At 47.1% G+C, this 20,660-nt stretch overlaps 1 protein-coding gene across 4 annotated transcripts in view; it reads left to right on the forward strand.

Moving 5' to 3' along the window:
• The window catches only part of JARID2 (jumonji and AT-rich interaction domain containing 2), a 257,486-nt gene that overhangs the window by 16,542 nt on the left and 220,284 nt on the right, over positions 1–20,660 (forward strand). The gene's annotated exons all lie outside the window — the stretch shown is intronic.

Genomic DNA, 20,660 nt, shown 5'->3' on the forward strand with positions numbered 1-20,660 from the left:
CTGCCTCTCTGCCTACTTGTGATCTCTTTCTCTGTCAAATAAGTAAATAAAATCTTAAAAAACAACAACAACAAAAAAAATCAACTCCAAAGATGGCTTTTTAAAAAGTCATCGAAAGGCTTTGTCTGGATAGGCCCTGGCATTGAGTAAATGCACCTAAACGGCAGACTCCCATGCTCTTAATTAAAGCCCACAGCAGAGCTCCAGAGTGGGGGGGGGTGGCGACTAGGAAGCTGAAGTTACAGGTTATACTTTTTGGGGGAGATCCACGGTGCCCCTCATTGCACTTGTAAGTTTAACTGCAGCATTTTGTATGTTCTCGCACACACTGTTGTCCTTTGCTGCTGTATCTTTTTAGCAAGAGTGTCAGCCCATTTTAGCCTTTCTTTTTTTAAAACTCTCCTACATCTCCAACTTATTCCAGTTCGTTTGGCAGTTCATCAACTATTTTTCTTCTGGCGTTTCAGTGGTAGCTCAAGACGGAAGGCATTTTAAGCATCTCAGTCTTTTCCCTGAGTGATTTTGGATGTGAATGTGATTCCCCCCCCCCCCCCCTTTTAACAATTCAGTGATTTAAAAAAAAAAAAAAGATTTTATTTATTTATTTAACAGACAGAGAGAGATCACAAGTAGGTAGAGAGGCAGGCAGAGAGAGAGGGAAGCAGGCTCCCTGCTAAGCAGAGAGCCTGATGCGGGCCTCGATTCCAGGATCCTGAGACCATGACCTGAGCTGAAGGCAGAGGCTTTAACCCACCGAGCCACCCAGGCGCCCAGCAATTTAGTGATTTTTAATACATTCAGAGTTGTGCAGGCATCAATCATCACGATCTGTTTCAGGACATTTCCGTCAAACACCCCCCCCCCCCCCCCCCCCGAGAAACTCCATACCCGCTGACCGTGACCCCACATTTCATCCCAGTTTCTGTGGTCTCCGGTAGCCACTGATCCACTTTCTGTCTGTCTGGACATTGCGTATACATGGAATCCTACAATCTGTGGCCTTTTGTGACTGGCTTCTTTCATTTAAGCGTAACATTTTCAAGGTTCACGCGTGGTGTTAGCCTGGACCAGCGCTCAGGTTCCTTTCTGTGACCACACAGTATTTCGCCGTATGGGCATACCACATTTTGCTAATCCGTCCATCAGCCGGTTTGGGTTACTTTTCGTCCTTCGGCTGTTGTGAATGATGCTGCCATGCACATTTGTGTGCAAGTGTTTGTGTATGTGGGTGCGTGGGGTGAGATTCGTTTGGAACATCTCCAGTTAGAAAACCTGGAACATCCAACCCATTCGTGACCAGGTTTATTTACTGCTCTTGAGTTAACCTGCTAAGCGAGTCTCTCAGCTTGGGTCCCTGTGTGCTCCGTTCAGCCGAGTGCCGCGGTGGCCTCTCCCCTTCTGGGGCTCTGGGTTTGCCTTTGGGGACTGGGGTTCTCCTTCTCCTAGCTCCCTGAGTGCCACTCATCACTGTGTGTGTAGGGGGGCCAAGAGTGGCCTCACTTTTCCCTGGCCCCTTGGCACACTGTAAACAGTGTTCACAGAAGTTTCGGCTGGACCCACGTGTGCTCCACTTTGGTGTGAAAAAAACGGTGGAACTTCACGAAGTTTGCGTTTTGTGAATGCTCAGGTGTTTCTGACTGTGGTACTGGGTCTCTCAGATACACATAGAGTTTGTGGGGGAGGGTAGAATAAAAACTCTGGGTCCTCTCTGGGGGCATGAAGAAGGGCTAGGAGGACTGTTGCCCAGACTTTACCTTCAGAGTCCAGAAAGTTCTTCATGGTTATGTGAGTGGTTTTTGGGCAGGACACCTTGGGGGCATAGAACCATTGTCTATCAGAAATTCTCTCTGATTTTCCTGGTCCCTCCAGGCCTGCTTTGCCTAAACAAAAAAGCACTTCCGAGGTTTTTCATAATGAACTCCTTTTAAGAAATGGGAGTTGTTTTAAGGAAGAGGGATGGTGCCATGTTTTTTTTTTATGTTTTTGATTTGTACCAGATTTATTTTTTTTCCCCGAGTTGGTGTGAAATTGTTGAGATGATCTGGGTCTCTTCTTTGAATCAGGAACTTTTTGCTTACTTTTACGCGTTCAGAGAAATTGGGAGGCAAGAGAACAGAGGTGGAATGGTGGGGGGGGGAGGTGTCTGAAAATGTCGTGTGGCCCGAGGGTGTTCCAGACTGTCTGGAGGTGCAGAGGGCGTGTCCTCACTGGCCCGAGGGTGTTCCAGACTGTCTGGAGGTGCAGAGGGCGTGTCTTCACTCTGGAGGAGCAGACGTCGTCATGGTATGGATGTCTGTGCCTTATCTCAAGGTTCCTGGTGAAAACTGGAAGCCGAAGACCAGCGTTGTCTGTCAGCATTTGGAATCTTATTTATTACATAGCGCTGAAGTTTGGTGTCACAGATGTTTCTGACTCACGATGCTCATCATGTTTTTTCACACCGTTTTTTTCTGGTCCACCTCTCTGTCCCACATTGACTCTTGTGCTCAGGTCATTGCTTTGGCTTACCCAATGGGAAGCCCCAGCAGATGGCTACATTTGGCGTTTTTTTTTTTTTTTTCTCTGTAGTGGCCAACCAACCAAGAATTGGCAAGGTTAGATACCCACCTCAGTTTAGAAGGTAGGTGTGAGTGAGGGAGTGTGTGTGTATGAGAGAGAGAATATCTAAGAAGGAGCTACTTTTTTCATCTTTGCATTGTTTAACTGGAAATCTGTGTCCTGTTCTGCCCAGCTGCCTCTGTGTGTTGTACCTAGAACCTATCCACCTCCTTGTGCCATTTCAAAAGCAAATGCCACATCCCTCATCCTAAAAATTGCTTATTAGAGCTAATTTTAAGAATTGAGTTAGAACTGCCCTCTAATGTAATGCAGAATATTTCCCAATAATGCCTAGGTTAACAATGATAGTCTTGCTGTATTGTGCAAAAAGGGCTTCTGTTCAGACCCAGCTGGGTTTCAGGCTTAATTCATTGCTCTATGGTGGGATCACCACAGCTGCTGTGGGGCCTTTACAAATGCAAAAAAGCTGTCAGTGTTTGTTTCATCAGCTGCATAAGTGATGAGGCCAAGCTGAGGAATCCATTCCAGTGTTGCAGTGTGCAGGCTGCGCCGTTATTGTTTACAGAATTAGTGTGTTGGAGCTTTAAAATAGTTGGCACCTCGACCGCCCTTCAGAAGCACAAGGCTAAGGAACAGGACCAGTCGGTTGGCCTCGTCCTGTTGGCCGGATCCAGCCCAGCCCTGGTCTTGAACGGCCGCAGCGCCAGTCCTTGCTGTGGGGCTGACCTTCTTTGGGACAGGGGGGGGGCAGGGAATTTCTTGTCTCTTGAGATCCCTACCCCAAGCTTAGATTTGCCTTCTTTTGTTTTTAGTCCCTTATTTAGGCTAATTGCAACTGAATTTTAAAGGCTTCCTCAGCCTCCCAGCCCCAGGTAGGTCCAGGGTTGGCAGCTGGGACTTCAGGGTCTCCAGTAACCTTCTGGAGCAGAATCCAGATTTTGCCAAGCGGTAATGGTTTGGGAATTGATTTTGCCAAGTGGTAATGGTTTGGGAATTGATTTTGCCAAGTGGTAATGGTTTCATTTCTCCCCATAGATACATAAGTTAAGGCTACTTCTTGGCTGTAGGAAGACCCACCGGACATCTCCCTGTCCAGTCAGTTCGGGGTTGTTCCCCAGGGTCCCTCAGCAGATGCCAGCCCCTTTCTGCAGGGACTCGGTCTAGTCGTGGCTGCGTTTCCTGGCCCTTTTGGGCCGGGCAAGCCTGTGTTTGGCCACTAGACACGCATACGTGATCTTTCACAGGCTAGCGTAGCCTTGTCCCAGCTGCCTCTGATTTATTCCTAGCCCCCTTCTCAGCTCATGGGTCTCTCCAGAAGTCCTGCTTCATGAAAGCAGGAGGGTGGAGGCGGTGCCCAGTCTGCTTAGGTTTGCAAAGCAGAGCCTGTCAGGTCTCTGCAGCTCTCGCATATTCATAAAAAGGATGGCACGAGGCTCAGGGTCTCCAAATTAAAGGTCAGTACTGCTCAGCTTTGGACCTCAAGGCATCGGCACACAGGTCCTTCTTAATTCCTTTACGTCTCTGCGTTTTGCCCTATGGATCCCCTGGGGCGCAAGAGAATATGTGGGTCTGATGAATTCCCATGTGGTCTGTGTGCTGATTAAGCAGTTTGGGAGGGTCCTTGTATGGCCTCCCTTTGTAAAGAGCATTTTTTTTTTTTTTTAAGATTTATTTATATTTTGACAGAGAGACAGCCAGAGAGGGAACACAAGCAGGGGAAGTTGGGGTGGGGGGAAGCAGGTTGCCCACTGAGCGGAGAGCCTGATGCAGTCCGGGGCTGGATCCCAGGACCCTTGGGATCGTGACCTGAGCTGAAGGTAGACCCTTAACAGCTGAGCCACCCAGGCGCCCCTAATGAACTCTTGAGGGGAGAGGATGGACAAGTACATTTTAACTCTGACAGTAAGCTTCAGCGGAGAGCAAATACAAATAACCAGTTCAGAGTTTTAACTGTCTTCATTTCTCTCTCTCTCTCTCTCTCACACACACACACACAAACACACCCCTGGAACAGTAACAGTGAAAAGGGAAGTAGCCTCAGTGAACTCGGCATCCCCTCCCCCCCCGGGGTGGGGGCAGACAGCGGGGTTGTAGGGCCTGCTAAGGAACCAGGCCGGTTCCGCTGGTGGGAACCGTCATGGGCCCCGCCTGGTTTTCTCCTGGGGCTGGGGCGCTTGTGATAGATTTCCAGAAAGCTTATGGAATCCTTGCTCACAGCCCCCTCCACTTTTAGGGAAACCATCCTGAAGCAACAGTGTGTTCTTGCTCTACTTTGTTTTGAAAGTATGGCATTTTTCTTTCTGTTCTTAGCAGTTCTGTTGAATACCTGTCCCAAGTGATTGTAATGCGCGTGCACGTATGTGTGTGTGTTCGTGTCTGTTAGTTCAAGTGAATGTCGTCACCTTGTGACCCCTGGGGACCTCATTCGCTTGCCAGCTCCAGATCAGGGTGGACCACTGAAGGCCCGCCCTGCCGCTTACTAGCTGAGCGCCACAGAAAACCACCGGGCCTCCACTTAAAGCCAGCCTTAGTGTTCTCCCTTGTAAAATGGGATGCACCTGCCTCCCTGAGCAAAGGGGAGGTATTTAGTATGTGTGCCCCCCACATCGCACACAGGCCTGCTCTTTCCCCTGCACCCAGGTGTGGCTCCTGCAGGGCTTCCACTGACACAGATGTTGCCTGGCCAACCGTGAGTTAAGTTGTTCTCCGCCTGTGGGGGGAGAGCGAGGGTGAGCTCACCGCTCTGCACACAACAGATATGTCCAGAGAGAGCCTGAGCTTCCTGGCGGGCCGTCCTCCTGACCTCGGTGTCCAACACCCATCCAGAAAAATCTCAGGCTAGCCGGTCACTAGCAGGCACCCAGTGTAGAGCTTTCCCTCCCAGCTGTGGCTCAGAGCTGAGCTTGAGGGGAAGCAGAAGGGCTGGGGACTTCAGTAGCAGGGACAGGAGCACCCGAATCCAAACTGGCTGGCCGGGCAGGGCAGGGGGTGCCCTGGCAGGGGGTGCCCTAGTGGTCTGCGACCCCCAGCAGGGGTGTCACTCGTGAATCAGTCCAGGTACAGCTCCGGGCTTCGCATCGGTTTTCCTGGTGAAATGTAGACGGTGCTCCCAGTACCCTGGGAATGGACTGTGCTGGTTCTAGTGTTTTCTGGTTGAGTGGTTTCAGGCAAGCTGTGGGAACTGTGGGAGGATAGTTTATTGGCTTTTCTGCCTTTGGGAGTCGGGGGTGATGGAGGAGTAGGATTTCACCTTCGTTTCATGACCGAGGACTTCAGAGAGCCTCCTGGCCGATCGTCTGACAGCCCTTTGTCACTGTACCTTCGTCTGGAAGGGCTGGCAGGGACTGGGCTGTGTGCATGCTGATCCCCAGAGGGCTGTGTGTTTTACTTGTGTTCCTGTGGGTGTTGTCGTGTTACTTGGGGGCCATTCACCTGAGAGTTCCGCACGAGGAAAGTTGGTTCCCTGGAACGCACGCCGACACACACACACACACTCCCAGGATGCTGCTGGGTCAGAACCTCTAAGGTCTTCACCCCCGAGTTCTGGAGGGGAGATGAGTCCATGACTCCTTCGTACTCTCTGCCTACCGTGGGCGTGAAGGCAGCCCAGACCATGGTGGACGGGTCACAAAACCATTACTCCTCACTGCCTGTCTGGTCACTGGAATTGGGGGTAAGAGATGGCAGCCTCCATTTTGTTCTTGCTGTGGAAGGCCCAGATGCCCATCACTTGGTACAGAAGTTGAAAGCCAAACCTCCGAATCTTCTCAGGCGGCCTGCTCGACCCAAATTAGCTTTTCCGTAAGGGCAGAGCCAGATTTTCCTACCCTAAGTGCTCTCACACAGCTCATCTTTGAGCTTTGACTGTTGACAGGCGTTATCTTGCTGCTGCTAATAGGATAGAAACTAAACTGAAAAAGTTCATTTGTGCAAACGATTGTCATTTCCTTCTCCGGAGAGCTGCTTTAGTCTGGGATTTCATTTAGTCCGAGGGAAATGGTTGTGCACCACCCCCCTCCAAGCTTCTTTCCATTATCCAGTTGTGGCAGAACTGACTGTTGTTTGGGGAGTGGAGGGGCGAGGGGGGGGGAGGCCTGGGGAGGTGGGGGTGAGAGAAAGGAGCTGCTAAGAAGTGCTTCTGCCTTATACCCGAAAGGCGGTGGCTTCAGAATGGGGGTAGAAGGGGAGGGAGCTAGGATCGCTGAAGCATGACCAGCCTCCCGAGGCCCCTGGGACTTCACAACAACAACAAAAAAGGGGAGCTTTTGGCAGAATCTTTCACATGCACACGTCTTCCTCTCCTGCATCCATTCTCCCCTGCTGTTTTGTAAATCTCCCGGTTGGAAATTTTTAACACGGGAGCCTTCTTCCTGTGCGGCTCTTGGGCTCTTGGCAGAATGCTCACCCGCAGCTGCAGAGAACTCCCCCCCCCCCCCCCCTTTCACAGCAGCTCTCCTTTAAAAGCATTCGTGGGCCTACAGAACAAAATAAAAACTTGAGGGTTGTTCAGAAGTGCAAGCCAAGTTTAATTAAAACTCCAGGAAGTTGGGGGCTATAACTCTTTTTGTTAAATCTCTTAAAGTCAGGCGCGCGCCAGTGGCAGGCAAGGTGGAAAATGCCAGAAGCTGTTCCCGGCACGGAAATGGAAGGCCTCCCTGTCTGCTTCACGAGGGCGCTCGGGGAATACCCCAGAGCTTTGTCACCTGGTGGTGGCCTCCAAACGGTTGCCACGTTGTTAGGTGGTTGCCTCCTTCTTGGAGGAGGAAAAGCCTGAAGGAGCTTTCTGTCTCCTCCCAACCCAATCTTCTCACACCCAGTGCTCCGCCCCACAGTCCCTGACCAAGCCCCTGGGCTGTAAAACGTGAAGCTTCTGTCTGACTGGACAACCACGGTCTCTTAACATTGATTTTTCATTTTTTTTTTAAACTTTTATTCAGACTTTTTAAATTCATATTTTTAAAGTAAGTTTTGTGCTCAAATGGGGGCTTGAACGCACAACCTGGAGGTCGAGTCGTGTGCTTCATGGGCCAAACCAGCCAGGCGCCCCTCACACTGGCTTTTTATAAAATCTTTTCGGATACGATGAGGGCTGTCTGAGCATTTTGGATGATGGGGCTGGTTCCTTGGCCTTGGAGATTTTTTTACACATGTTCACAAGCAACTACATTTGCTCCGTGGGGGGAACACTCTCTATGATCCTTCAGGCAGTATTTATGGATGGCTGAAGTGTTTTCACCGATTCCGTAGACCAGAGCCCAGTCAGGATCCAGAAGTGAATTGCTGTCTAGCCAGCCGGACTGTCCCGGGAAGGACACGTAGGATTTTTCTCACAGATTGAGAAGATCAGTAAATTTAATATTTGATGACATGGCCTTAAATTGAGTTTTGTTTGCCAGGAGATGGTTTAGCTTCATGTCCACTTTTAAATTTCTTTCTTGAGTAGTTAACGTGGAAATCGTGTGTGCGCCATTTGTGTTTTTACGCACGGAGTTTTTTTTTTTTTTTTAAGATTTTATTTATTTGAGAGAGAGAGTACAAGGAGGCAGAGAGGCAGGCAGAGGGTGAGAGGAAGGGAAGCAGGCTCCCTGCTGAGCAGAGAGCCTGAAGCATGGCTCGATCCCAGGACCCTCAGGACCCCAGGATCATGACCTGAGCCGAAGGCAGAGGCTAACCCACTGAACCACCCAGGAGCCCCTACACACGGAGTTTTTATGTAGGGAACATAGCCTTTCCTTTCAGAAGCCATGTTTCTGTAGAACCTAGCACTTCCTTTCTTCAGACAGAATGGTTTCCTCAGGATCTTTCTTGGGTATTTGTGTGTTTGACCCTAACCATTTGTTTGAGGTAGTCTGACAGTCTCCTCTCATTTCATAGGTATGGAATTGAGATTTTTAAGAAGCTTACTGGTTTCAAGTCCTGTCAGGCCAATATGTAATACAGCTAGAACTTGACACCTTGGCTCTGTGGTGACTGTGCCCCAGAGGTGTTGGGCTCTGGGTGAGGTTTTTGCTCTACCTTGAAAAAACCGTGGGACCTTATCTACAGTGGAGTCTCCTCTATTGGAAAGTCAGAGGACATGAGTGGAACAGAGTCTCTCTCTGGATTGCTGTGATTTTTTTTTTTTTTTTTTTTTTGTCTTCTCGACCTTTGCAGCTCAACTTCCCTTCCCTTTATTCACTTTTATCTCCCCAAATATATATTATCTACTGGGTGCGATTTGTCCAGTGACGTGTTTCTACTCTTGTGCTGGGGAAGGACGTGGAAAGGACGTCCAGGATTGAGAGCAGATGAGGTTTTCAGTCAGTGCGAGCTCCTCACACAAAGATGGTGTTCACAAAGGAGCTTCTCATTCAGCTGGTCTGCCTTTCTCACAGGCTCTCAGGAGACCACAGCAAGGGTTTAGGAGTGACTTAGCGGGGAGTTCGTGTGGTGGGTCTCCCTTCTAGCTCTGTTCCAGTCATAGCAGCTTCTTACTCATTGGGCGAGTTCTCATAAGATCTCCACTATCAAAAAAAAAGTTTGAAAACTGTCATTTTAGGGCATCCTGGTTTCTAAACCAGCAGGAATGGAAGACCACGTTGGTCCTTCTCCCACAGCTGAAAGATGTTTGAAAGCACTGGTGGGATTGTAAACCCTAATAAACATGGCTTGAAAAAAAGCCCGTTTTTGGCCGCATGTCCTATATGCCGTCCTTTCTGAGGACCATTCTTCAGTTTTTTTTATTCTGGAAGGAAGCCTGGTGTTGTTTCCTTGTAGACAACTAGTTATAATGCACTGTCTGTATAGTGTTACGCATTTCCCAAAGCTCTGTCATGTCTCATTTGGTAAACACAGAGCAGTCTCAGGGATTTCTGTGTGGAGCCCTTACTGGTCTGCTGGTTTCTATCCAGAGCTGCTCTTGAAAGCTTTTATGCCATTTAAAAGAAGAAGAGTTCTCCATTGGCTAGTAAGCTGCCATCGAGGGGATGCATACCTCCCCGCAAGCCCTGCAGTATTTCTCCCATTCTAGTCTCCCCACAACCCCGTGAGGTAGCTGCGTTCCCCAACTTGCAGCTGAGGAAACAAGGCTGGGAAGAGGGGCCAGGCTTGGGCTCCCCTTCCTGTCCTCCCAGGTGAGGTTTGGATCCTGGCCCGCGGAGGTCACGCAGCCAGAGCCCTGGGTTTCAGTTCTGACTCTGGTCATGTACTCAGTCTCCTAACTCCCTCACGGAAACTGAGACACAGATGATCTGGGAAATGGAGGCCCTCAGTGTAGCATTCGTGCCATTTACTTGGGAATGTCTGCCAACTTCCTGTACGTTTCATTTTTATGACTACAGTTTTATTTATTATTACGGCCATATTGTCACTGATTTTTTTTTTTTTTCCTAAAGATTTTATTTATTTGACAGAGAGAGAGAGATCACAAGTAGGCAGAGAGGCAGGCAGAGAGAAGAGTAAGCAGGCTTCCTGCTGAGTAGAGAGCACGATGCGGGGCTCCATCCCAGGACCTTGAGATCATGACCTGAGCTGAAGGCAGAGGCTTAACCCACTGAGCCACCAAGGCGCCCTGTCACTGAATTTTTAACCTGATGCCCCCTCCCAAGAACCCTCCCTGCTCTGCCCGCACCCCCCAGGAATAATTTTCAGACACATTGTCCTTAGTGTTGAAAGCAGGATCTTATTAATAGTTTTCCTCTCAGATTAAAAGGTGTGATACTAGATTAGGAGATTATATTTATGTACTGTTGTCAACATGCAAAATAGAACCTGGTAAGTAGCTGTTTATGGAGAAGGAAATCGGATGATTCGGAATGGGGGCCCACTGGATTTTTGTGGGTCTTCATATTTTACTCACTTCATTTTCTGGTGTGTGCAGGGACTTCCTTCTGCCTGGTCTCCCCCACACTCATGTGCACTGCCGCTGTGAGACTTTTATTTATTTATTTATTTATTTATTTGACAGACCGAGATCACAAGTAGGCAGAGAAGCAGGCAGAGAGAGGAGGAAGCAGGCTCCTCAAGGAGCAGAGAGCCCGATGCGGGGCTCCATCCCAGGACCTTGAGATCATGACCTGAGCCGAAGGCTGAGGCTTTAACCCACTGAGCCACCCAGGTGCCGCTGTGAGACTATTTTTAAAAATATTTTTCATTTGCTAACAATATGGAATACACATAGTAGGTTTTCTGTAAACACAGCAAATAGCCAGATGATTTAAAGATTTATCACTAGGATGTGCATTTATACATATATGTCCTCCTACTCTTGTCCCTGCCAGTGTCCCTTCTGGGACATGCTCTTACTCAGAAAACTGAGGAAGTGATCTTCAAGTGATGATGGTACTCTTTAAAAAACTGTTTTTGGGGGTGCCTGGTTGGCTCAGTCGGTGGAGCGTGCACGTTTGGTGTGGAGATGCCTTGAGAATAAAACCTTCGGGGGCCCCTGGGTGGCTTAGTCACAGGTAAGTGACCAGCTCTTGATTTCAGCACCCAGCTTGATCTTCCGAGTTTAAGCCCCGTGTTGGGCTCCTCCACGCTGGGTGTGGAGCTTGCTTTAAATAATTATGTAAATTCAGAATAAGTAAATAAAATCTTAAAAAAACCAAACAAACCCACAACTGTTTTGAAGGCTGCCTTTTGGAAGCCTGATGTTTAGATGTGATGTATATTCATAGGACCCTGGTTTTGAGTCCTCCAAAGATCAATTTCATTCTTATGAGGATACTCACTGAAGAATATGTTTTCTTTTCTTTTCTTTTCTTTTTTTTGCCTTTCTCTATCTCTTTCAAACTATTTCTGACTCTGTCGTCTTCCTTTGTTAAGAAGTATTTCACTTTGCATTTTATGAGAATTTTGGGGCCGTTCTTAACGGTTTTTTTTTTTTTTTTTTTAAAGATTTTATTTATTTATTTGCCAGAGAGAAATCACAAGTAGACGGAGAGGCAGGCAGAGAGAGAGAGGGAAGCAGGCTCCCTGCCAAGCAGAGAGCCCGATGCGGGACTTGATCCCAGGACCCTGAGATCATGACCTGAGCCGAAGGCAGCGGCTTAACCCACTGAGCCACCCAGGCGCCCCTTCTTAACGGTTTTTGCATGGTTTTTTTTTAAAGAGGCGGGTTAAGAAATGGGTGCATTTCTGTCTGTTCAATAGAGAATTATGTGATTCTGTTTTATTTTCATAGAAAAGCTAAAGGTTCCTGTGTAGTATTATCTAATATTTTGTTCTGAAGAAACATATTCTGTTGATAAAACAGGAAGTGTGTGGGAAAAGGCCATTCAGTAGCATATTGGGTTCTTGGATCCAAATTAATTTGCCTTCGTTCAGATGACGCAGCCTAGTAACAGAGGTTTCCAGAATGGCGTATTTTAGAGTACCCCAGCAAGTAAGAGGGGTCATTTTAGAACTTGAGTTTTTGTGTGTGAAGGCGGTAATTTATTTATTTTATTTATTTATTTATTTTCAAAGATTTTATTTATTTGACAGAGATCACAAGTAGGCAGAGAGAGAGAGAGAGGAAGGGAATCAGACTCCCTGCTGAGCAGAGAGCCCAATGCAGGGCTCGACCCCAGGACCTTGAGATCATGACCTGAGCCAAGGCAGAGGCTTAACCCACTGAGCCACCCAGGTGTCCCTGAAAGCGGTAATTTAGATCAGAACCAGCAATTCTGTTGGCTGACTTTTGATTCTGTATTTTTCTCTCAGTGATGATCCTTGGCACTTTTAGTCTTTCTTGGGTCTACAAAGGAGATTCTGGAGGTTTCACTCCCCCTTTGCTATTGTTTTTATTTCTCTCTCTCCCTCCTCTGCCATTTCTTGATTGCATCAGTAGGACCCTTAAGAAAGCTATTGATAATGTGATGGTCTCAAGCTCCACCTGCAGTTAGAAGCCGGTCATCCTTCTGGAATGTTCTTTCTATAGGAGGCTGGTATGAGTGTCTGAAATAGGTTTGGTTAGGTAGGCCTTTAGTTTTATGGTCTCTGGAGAGGCCACTGGACTGCAGAGAGGTGCCTTCAGGTATCCCTGTTTATGTAATAGGATTCGAATGGGTTACCTGGGTCTCTGTGACCTGGGGTCACAAGCTCCGCCACAGGAGATACAAGCTGGGAAGAGATGTTGGATCTCTCTTGCGAAGCATCTGGGCTCAGGATCCAAGACTGGAGAAAGAGAGGCACAGGGAAAGGGGCAGCAGAGAGGAGACCGGCGTTCGGGGTCAGAGGCGAGGCAGGACAAGAACAAGCTGGGAAACCTTGTCCTCACCTAAAAGAGGTTCTGTACACGGGCCTCTGGATATTCCACGTTTCCATCCTTTTTAAAAGGCCCTGTGCACAGCTGAATTGGAAAATTTCCTACACACACAGCTCCTTCATTAGATACTGATACCGGTTAATTCAAAATCGCTTGTAATTGGAAGCAGCTGCTGTTTCCCAGCTGACGAGGTGTTTGAATCAGATGCTTCGAATTAGCTGGACTTGGATTATTCATATTTTAATTAAAGTCCATTTTATCCCCCCCCAGTCTCTTGCCTCTCCAATGACCAAGATTTTACAGTAATACATTTGAAATTACGGGAGCATCCCAGTAGAAAGGCATAATGTAAGTTCAAGGACTTGCAGTTGATTATGGCCTTGTATCATTAAATAGTGAATTTAGCTGCATTGCCAATTCCCCTCTGTCACTCTCTGAACCTTGCTTCTGTCGTGGGGGAAGATTTCATTCCATTTAGAAAAGTTGAGACTTTTGTCCCCTCTCCTCCTCTTGGGACTTGGGCATGTTAGCCTAATTGCTTGTGTCACTGCTACCAAGGAAGGTGCAGCATGAAATGGGACAAGCAATTTTCTGGTACTTTTGGTCTAATGGGGTTTGCAAATTAAGCCATGAATAGTGGGGCTTTGGGGGCAGTGCGGAAATTTTCTTAGAAGAAAAAAAAAGTTAGCAAGTGCAAGGGTGAGGCCATTGAGTGCTTCTGTATAGATACAGAATGTTCCACAACAGCTTGCAAGGAAAAACCGACTCTCTTAATTTTCAGGGGGAAGGGGAAAAAAAAAAAAAAAAGAGGGAGATTGCTTTGCCTTGCATTGGTCTCTCTGTGATGCTAATAAGGAAACGAGTAAAAGCTGGAGGGAAGGAGTTAAATGGATGTTTCCTCCCTTCCTTTCCCTGTTGAAGGTACCTAACTTGACTAAAGTTTGACTTGACAAATGTTCTAGTTAATTTAATTTTGTGTTAGTCCCTCTCCTCCCCTCGAGTGTCCAATTTTGGCTGACTTGCAGAAAAACCACAGCCATGCAGACGTGCCTGTTAGGATGTGTACGTATTCTCTGTGATCTGGGAAATTTAAAAAGGGTGTAAACTCCGAAAGGAGTTTAAATAGTGTCCCCCGAGAGGGAAAGCATGTACCTGTCAGTGCGTTTGGGGAATTCTGTGTCCCATAAGATTTGGTACTGTCAAGTTAGCACACTGGAGCGCCCAAGGAGAAGGAATTCTAGGATTGGTTGGCTGTTTGGGGGCACAGAAGGTGACCACTGAAACAGGGAAGTAGTTCTTCCAGCATAGTCCTTCCGTTTTTCTGTCTTCCCAGAACTCCTCTGAGGGTCTGAAACTAACTGGCTGCCCCGTGACCAGAGAACCCGTCTTTGTCCTGTGCCTACTCTGCACTGGGTCAGGGATTTTGAGGCCCCACAGAAAGAAGCTGCTGGGGTTTTCTTGGCCCGTGTACAGGGTCAGGGATTGGCACAGAGACTGGGCTTGGAGGAGAGAAAAGCTGTGCAGTGTTGTCTTTCAGGAGGGTCCTTCTGTGTGTCATCCTTGCCTCCTGGAATTTTCCAGTGGTTCTTCAACACGGAATTGCTGAGGCCTGGCACAGTTTGGTTGCTTTTTGGGCTTCTCCCCAGGTCACAAGGCCATCAGCGGACAAGCCGTAGGTATGCATACCTAAAGGAAGAGGGAACACACGTGACAGAGCAAAATGTCATCATGTATTTCAGTGGAAAGGTACATTTCCTTCAGGTTTTCAGTTCTTCACGGATGAGTCCTTCAAACAAGCACTTGGTCATATTCTCTCCACTGTGGTAACGACCACATTTTTGAGTGCTTTTGCCTGTTAATTAAGCAGTGTGCATTTACACAGATAAACTATGTATGTTCTCACACACCTTTGCCAAACAGGATTTATTCTTTTTTTTTTTTTACTGATGAACAGACTTGGCTTCTGAGGAATAAAATGGCTTAAAGCAGTATGTGGTACGGGGGTGGGGTGGGGCCTGGAGGTGAAGCCCAGTTGGCTCCACTGTGCTGATTTTATTTAATTAATTAATCCATTTATTTTCCAAGCCAGACTGTATCCCGCTTTATTAAAGATACTTTTCTCCATGTGCGGATTTTAATAATGAGATGATATTTCTGTCTCCCAGAGGTGTCTCTAGGCTTAGAGATGTTGCCACTTCTTTTTTCCCGGGGAGAACCCTGATGGTTGCCTGCCAGTCTCTTTTTCAGGATACCCCACTGGAAAAAGGAACTAGTAGCTAAATGGGACTCTTTAATCAAGGTCCAGCAGGCCTCATCCTGCATCTTAAGAGAGCCGTTGGAAATCACAAGTTAATACGGTGACATAATGATTTTTATTGATTGAATAGCTGTTGCTGAAGCATTACATTTATTCAGTTTTTAAAAAAATATTTTTTTAATTTATTTGACAGAGAGAGATCACAAGTAGACAGAGGCAGGCAGAGGGAGAGGGAGAAGCAGGCTTCCCGCTGAGCAGAGAGCCCGACATGGGACTTGATCCCAGGACTCTAGGATCATGACCCGAGCTGAAGGCAGACGCTTAATGACTGAGCCACCCAGGCGCCCCCATTTATTCCATTTTCAAAAATATTTAAGAAGAAAGACAGGATATGTTACTGTATAGCCTATTAATAGATAATGGAGTTTGGAAAGAAACAACAAGAATACCATCTACTTAGAAAGGCTTGGGGACATTTCAGGGGAAGTTAGCAAGAGCAATATGGATAAATGGGGAGAAAGCAGAAATAGCTACTTTTCTGGGGAAGAGAGCACACCGTTGGAGCAAGCCGTAAAAAAATGGAAGGAAGGGCGCCTGGGTGGCTCAGTGGGTTAAGCGACTGAATTCAGCTCAGGGTATGATCCTGGAGTCTCAGGGTCAAGTCCCGCATCGGGCTCCCTGCTCCCCTGGGAGTCTGCTTCTTCCTCTGACCCTCCCCACACCCATTCTCTCTCTCAAATAAATAAGTAAAATCTTAAAAAAAAGGGGGGGGAGGAAAAAAAAATTAACCCCAGTAAGGAATATATGAAGTCAGCAAGACCTTTGTGGCTGAATAATGATAATTAAGGTAGGCCCTCCGCAGCCACCTGTCTGCCAGAGCTGCTTCCTGAGGGAATTCCCTATAGGAGGAGCACATAGGGAAGGGTTTCCTAGCTGTAGGCTGAGGCTGCTCTGAGGAACCCAGCTTCTAGTGGCCCTGGGGAGCTCCACCACCAACCTTGCCCTGGCCCCACCCTGGCTGCTGAATGCCTCATTTTTTTTTTTTTTTTTTTTTTAAAGATTTTATTTATTTATTTGACAGACAGAGATCACAAGTAGGCAGAGAGGCAGGCAGAGAGAGAGAGAGGAGGAAGCAGGCTTCCTGCTGAGCAGAGAGCCTGATGTGGGACTCGATCCCAGGACCCTGAGATCATGACCTGAGCCGAAGGCAGCGGCTTAACCCACTGAGCCACCCAGGCGCCCCTGAATGCCTCATTTTGTCTGGCATTTTCCTTTGATGGGACCTAACCCACCTGTGGTGGAGGTGGTGAGGGGATTAAGGGGGGGGGGGAAGAGGGGGAGGGATTGAATATGAGAATGTTCTCCACTTGAAAGAGTGGGAAAGTGACAGTATAAGGAAGGAATTTCATTTTTTAAAAATTACTTCACTTTTTAAAAAAAGATTTATTTATTTGACTGAGTGCACAAGCAGTGGGGAGTGGAAGGCAGAGGGAGAGGGAGAAGCAGGCTCCCCACTGAGCAAGGACCCTGGGTTCATGACCTGAGCTCAAGGAAGATGCCCAACCGACTGAGCCACCCAGTTGCCCCTAAAGAAGGCATTTAATTAGAGGATTGAAAAGAATTCCAGAATTAAGAAAAAGAGAGACACACCTTCAGTTCTCAGAACTTCTGAGTGCTGTGAAGAATCTCCCAGGCCTTACCCCACTGAACCAAGAGATGCAGGTCCCACTTGGTATTAGGAGAGGACACAGGTGATGTTAGAACCTAGCCCTGTGGGGTGCTTTCAGTTACCTACTTTAAAAAGTGTTTTTGCCTTCCCAGGAAAATACACAGGAGGCCCTGTGGAGGTGGTGGTGGTGAAGTGAAGGTAGACAGGGAAGAGGGGGGGGAGGGGTCGTGGCAGGTGTCCAGGCGGAGGAACCAGTTGTAGGGCTGATGGCTGTCTGCCTTCAGACACCAGCAAAAAACCAACCAACCAACCAACCAAACAGACAAACAAAAAGTTTACGTTTGAAATGGGATTCAGGAGGGGATTGCTTTGAGATTGAATTTTTATTTTATTTTATTTTATTTTTTTGTGTGAGAAAAACTAATTATTACATATGTGTTGATAATGGGCACTGGTGATTGGTCCTCATCTTTATTACTGATCTCACCGGTACAGGAGGTGCTCTAATGTTCACAGACCTGGGATTTCAGTTGTCTGACCCTAAGAGGGCGTGTGTATTTTCAACATTTTCAATTAGTGAACTCTGAGGTGGTCTCTGAAATGGTTTGAAGCGGTCGAAACAATGCGTTCCTGCTAGAAACGTCTGTGTCCCAGGTGATACACATCTTTGATAAGCTTTGATATTAACTAGTTTTTTTTTTTTAAATTTTGTGCATCTGACTTGTATTGAATATGGATGCTTGTGGTGAACTTCATGGTACAGCGTATTTTCTGTTTTCAGTGATGTTCTGGGAGTCATGGATGTGTCCAAGTGTATTTATTGCTTTTCCTCTCTCATCTGGTTAATTTATAAAAGCCTTTGCTAAATAACACCACTTGCATTTTAACTCTGTTGTCACTTCCCTTGGCTCTCCCGGCTCACCTGTCTTGTCCTGAAATGACACCATTATTTCCCCACACTTGGGTTAATTGGTCACGTTCATGAGGTACTGTCCTCTAATCTCCTTTCTGTTGGAGATTGTTGTTGTTTTTAAAGATTTTATTTATTTGAGAGCAAGAGTGCAGAGAGATTGAGAGTGCAGAGAGAGAGAGCTGAAGAGAATGAGCAGGGGGAGGGGCAGAGGGAGCAGGAGAGGTAGGCTCCCCACGGAGCAGAGAGCTCCATCCCAGGACCCCAGGATCTTAACTGTGAGCTGAACCCAGATGCTTAACTGACTGAGCCACCCAGGTGCCCCAGCTGTTGGAGATCGTTTAAGTGTTACTCCTTTTTTAAAAAAATTTTTATTTATTTATTTGACAGAGATCACAAGTAGGCAGAGAGGCAGGCAGAGAGAGAGGAGGGAAACAGGCTCCCCCCCACCCCATGCAGGGCTCGATCCCAGGACCCCGGGATCGTTGCTCGAGCCGAAGGCAGAGGCATAACCTACTGAGCCACCCAGGCGCCCCTAAAGTGTTTACTTTTCTGTCCAATTCTTCCATACCTCTTCTTGCTTAGGGGATAAAAATCTAAACTCTGAAGCATTACCTAAAACCCTCTATTAGATCCATCTTACCTCATCTCCTCCTGTGTGTAACATCCCGTTTCTTCTATCTCTTTGCTGTCAAGGTCATGGTCCTTTAAGACGGTGGTCCTGTGCCCTGTTTCCTTGTTCATTTCACTGTCGGTGAACCTCTGCTTCCCCCTTCCGACCCTCAGCATCAGTGAGCTCTTGGTGCCTACTCTGTGTTGGTATCACTAGAGAGCGTCCACCGTGTGCTGGGCACTTGGCCTTGTTCTGGGAGAACAGCACGAACAAAGGTACGGGGCTCTGTGGACAGGCAAATACCTGTGTGGTTCGTCTTTGGGTCTCCTGGCACTTGGCAGGCAGTCAGTAAATGTTGTTACCCTGATTTCCATATTAACCCTCAGCTCATCCAGATGAATGTGATTAAGTCCCTTTCCCTGATGTTTTGTTTTAGAAAGGTCACGTGGAGAGGTTGGAACGGTGTTGCGACGTACACAGGGACATTCTGTTGTGTGTATAGGTGTCACCCAGGGTCCGCTCTCTTCCCCTGCTCAAATCCGTGACTTTGGAAAATTTGGAACCGTGCTCTTGGTTATCCATTAAAAAAAGGATAAAAATAAACACACTGTTGCTCCTGTTGCGGCACTTTAGTGGTAATAAAAAAAATAATTTCAATGACTTTGGCTTTTTTCTGCCAAAGTAAACGTTGGCTCTCTTTCAGCTGTAGTAATGTAGCTTCTCTCAATTTGTACGAGTTACACTAAAGCAGGGCCAAGTTGAGAAATTAGTTTCTCGGCTTTTTCCCTTCCAATTTAGGGAAAAAAAAAATTAGATTTTGGATACTCTTGTTCCTATCATCTTCCCGGTTCTCTCCTCTTTCTGCATTAAAAAAGATGATGATGAGGAAGTGGCTAAGTTGTCAGCGGAAGGAACCGTGGATCTGATTCTCATGGTATTTGTAGGAGGTGGTCGTGGGTGATAATCTTCAAGTAATCATCGCTCCCTGTATTGAATGTGACCTAGGGTGTTTCTTCTGAACCATAAGATGGTAGGTCAGGGTCATGTAACCTTTTGGTTTTTAACATGGAATTTTTGCTTTTCTGCAGCCCAACTTCATTACTAGCCTGGAAATCCAAGCAGTGTCAAGTAACGTCAGCACACGCTAGCTCAGCACCCTTACGCGTTAGCTGGTATTCGAAAGACGGGTTTGGGAGTATTTTAGAGAGTATTAGGTGTGTCAGGGTTTGATTTTGGAGAGCGTAGGAGGGCTGAAGGTAATGTGCCTTTGGGGAAGCAGCTTCTCCTCAACCTGCCCAAAGGAGTGGTTGGGCCTGTGGGCTACAAGCCCCTTGTACAGTACGTTTGGTTAGGGGACCTGCAGAGAATGCCACTTTGGGTTTGTCCCAGATGACCTTTCCCTCTTCACTGCCTTTTGGTACACACGATGTCATTAAGATACAACTTTGTGTCCAAAAGAAAAATGTGATGGGCACCTGGGTGGCTCAGTGGGTTAAAGCCTCAGGTCATGATCTCAGGGTCCTGGTATCGAGCCCCACATCAGGTTCTCTGCTTGGCAGGGAGCCTGCTTCCCCCTCTCTCTCTGCCTACTTGTGATCTCTGTCGGTCAAATAAATAAATAAAATCTTCAAAAAAAAAATGAATACATCGTAGCATACAGAATTCAGTTTAATTTTGGATTTTGGGGAAAAAAAATGCCAGGATCAAATTCAGAAACCTTCAGAATGAAATATGAAATCCTCTGTATTTCCCCTGTACTCCTCTTGTTTACTTTCTACATATTTACAAGAATATTTATGCAGACATAGTCTGTTTTTTTGGTGAAGATTTTATTAGAGAGGGAGAGAGAGAGAGTGAGAGCAAGAGCAAGAGCAAGCAGGGGGAGGGGCAGAGACAGAAGGAGAAGCAGACTCCCCACTGAGCAGGGAGTCCACATCCTGGGGCGTGATCCCAGGACTCAGGGATCATGACCTGAGCAGAAAGTAGACACTTAACCAGATGCTTAACCGACTGATCCATCTGTCTTTCCTTTCCTTCCTTCCACTTGTTTTATATGAATGAAATGGTCATGTTGTATAATTCAGCCTTTTCTCACATAACTGTCTTGAAGATCTTTCCATGCCGCTCTTGGGACCCGTCCTGTAACTTATCTAAGTGCTTTCTCACGCTTCTCTTCTCGAAGAGTGCCTGTTCACAGACATTTAGGTTTTTTTCCACTGCTTTGTTTACTTAGAAACAAGTTTCTTTCTGGACATCTTTCACACTTGTGGGCATATTGGTGTAGGATTCATTTGGAAGCACCAAGTCCAAGGGTATGTGCTCAGTTTTTGTAGCAGGAAGAGCTTTTTCCATGCAGCAAGGTTTAACCAGCTTACGTTCCCACCAGCAGCGTAGGAAAGTCTTTATTTTCCCTCCCTTCTTGCCAAC

The sequence above is a fragment of the Mustela lutreola genome, chromosome 6 (assembly GCF_030435805.1).
Source record: "Mustela lutreola isolate mMusLut2 chromosome 6, mMusLut2.pri, whole genome shotgun sequence".
Taxonomy (NCBI): domain Eukaryota; kingdom Metazoa; phylum Chordata; class Mammalia; order Carnivora; family Mustelidae; genus Mustela; species Mustela lutreola.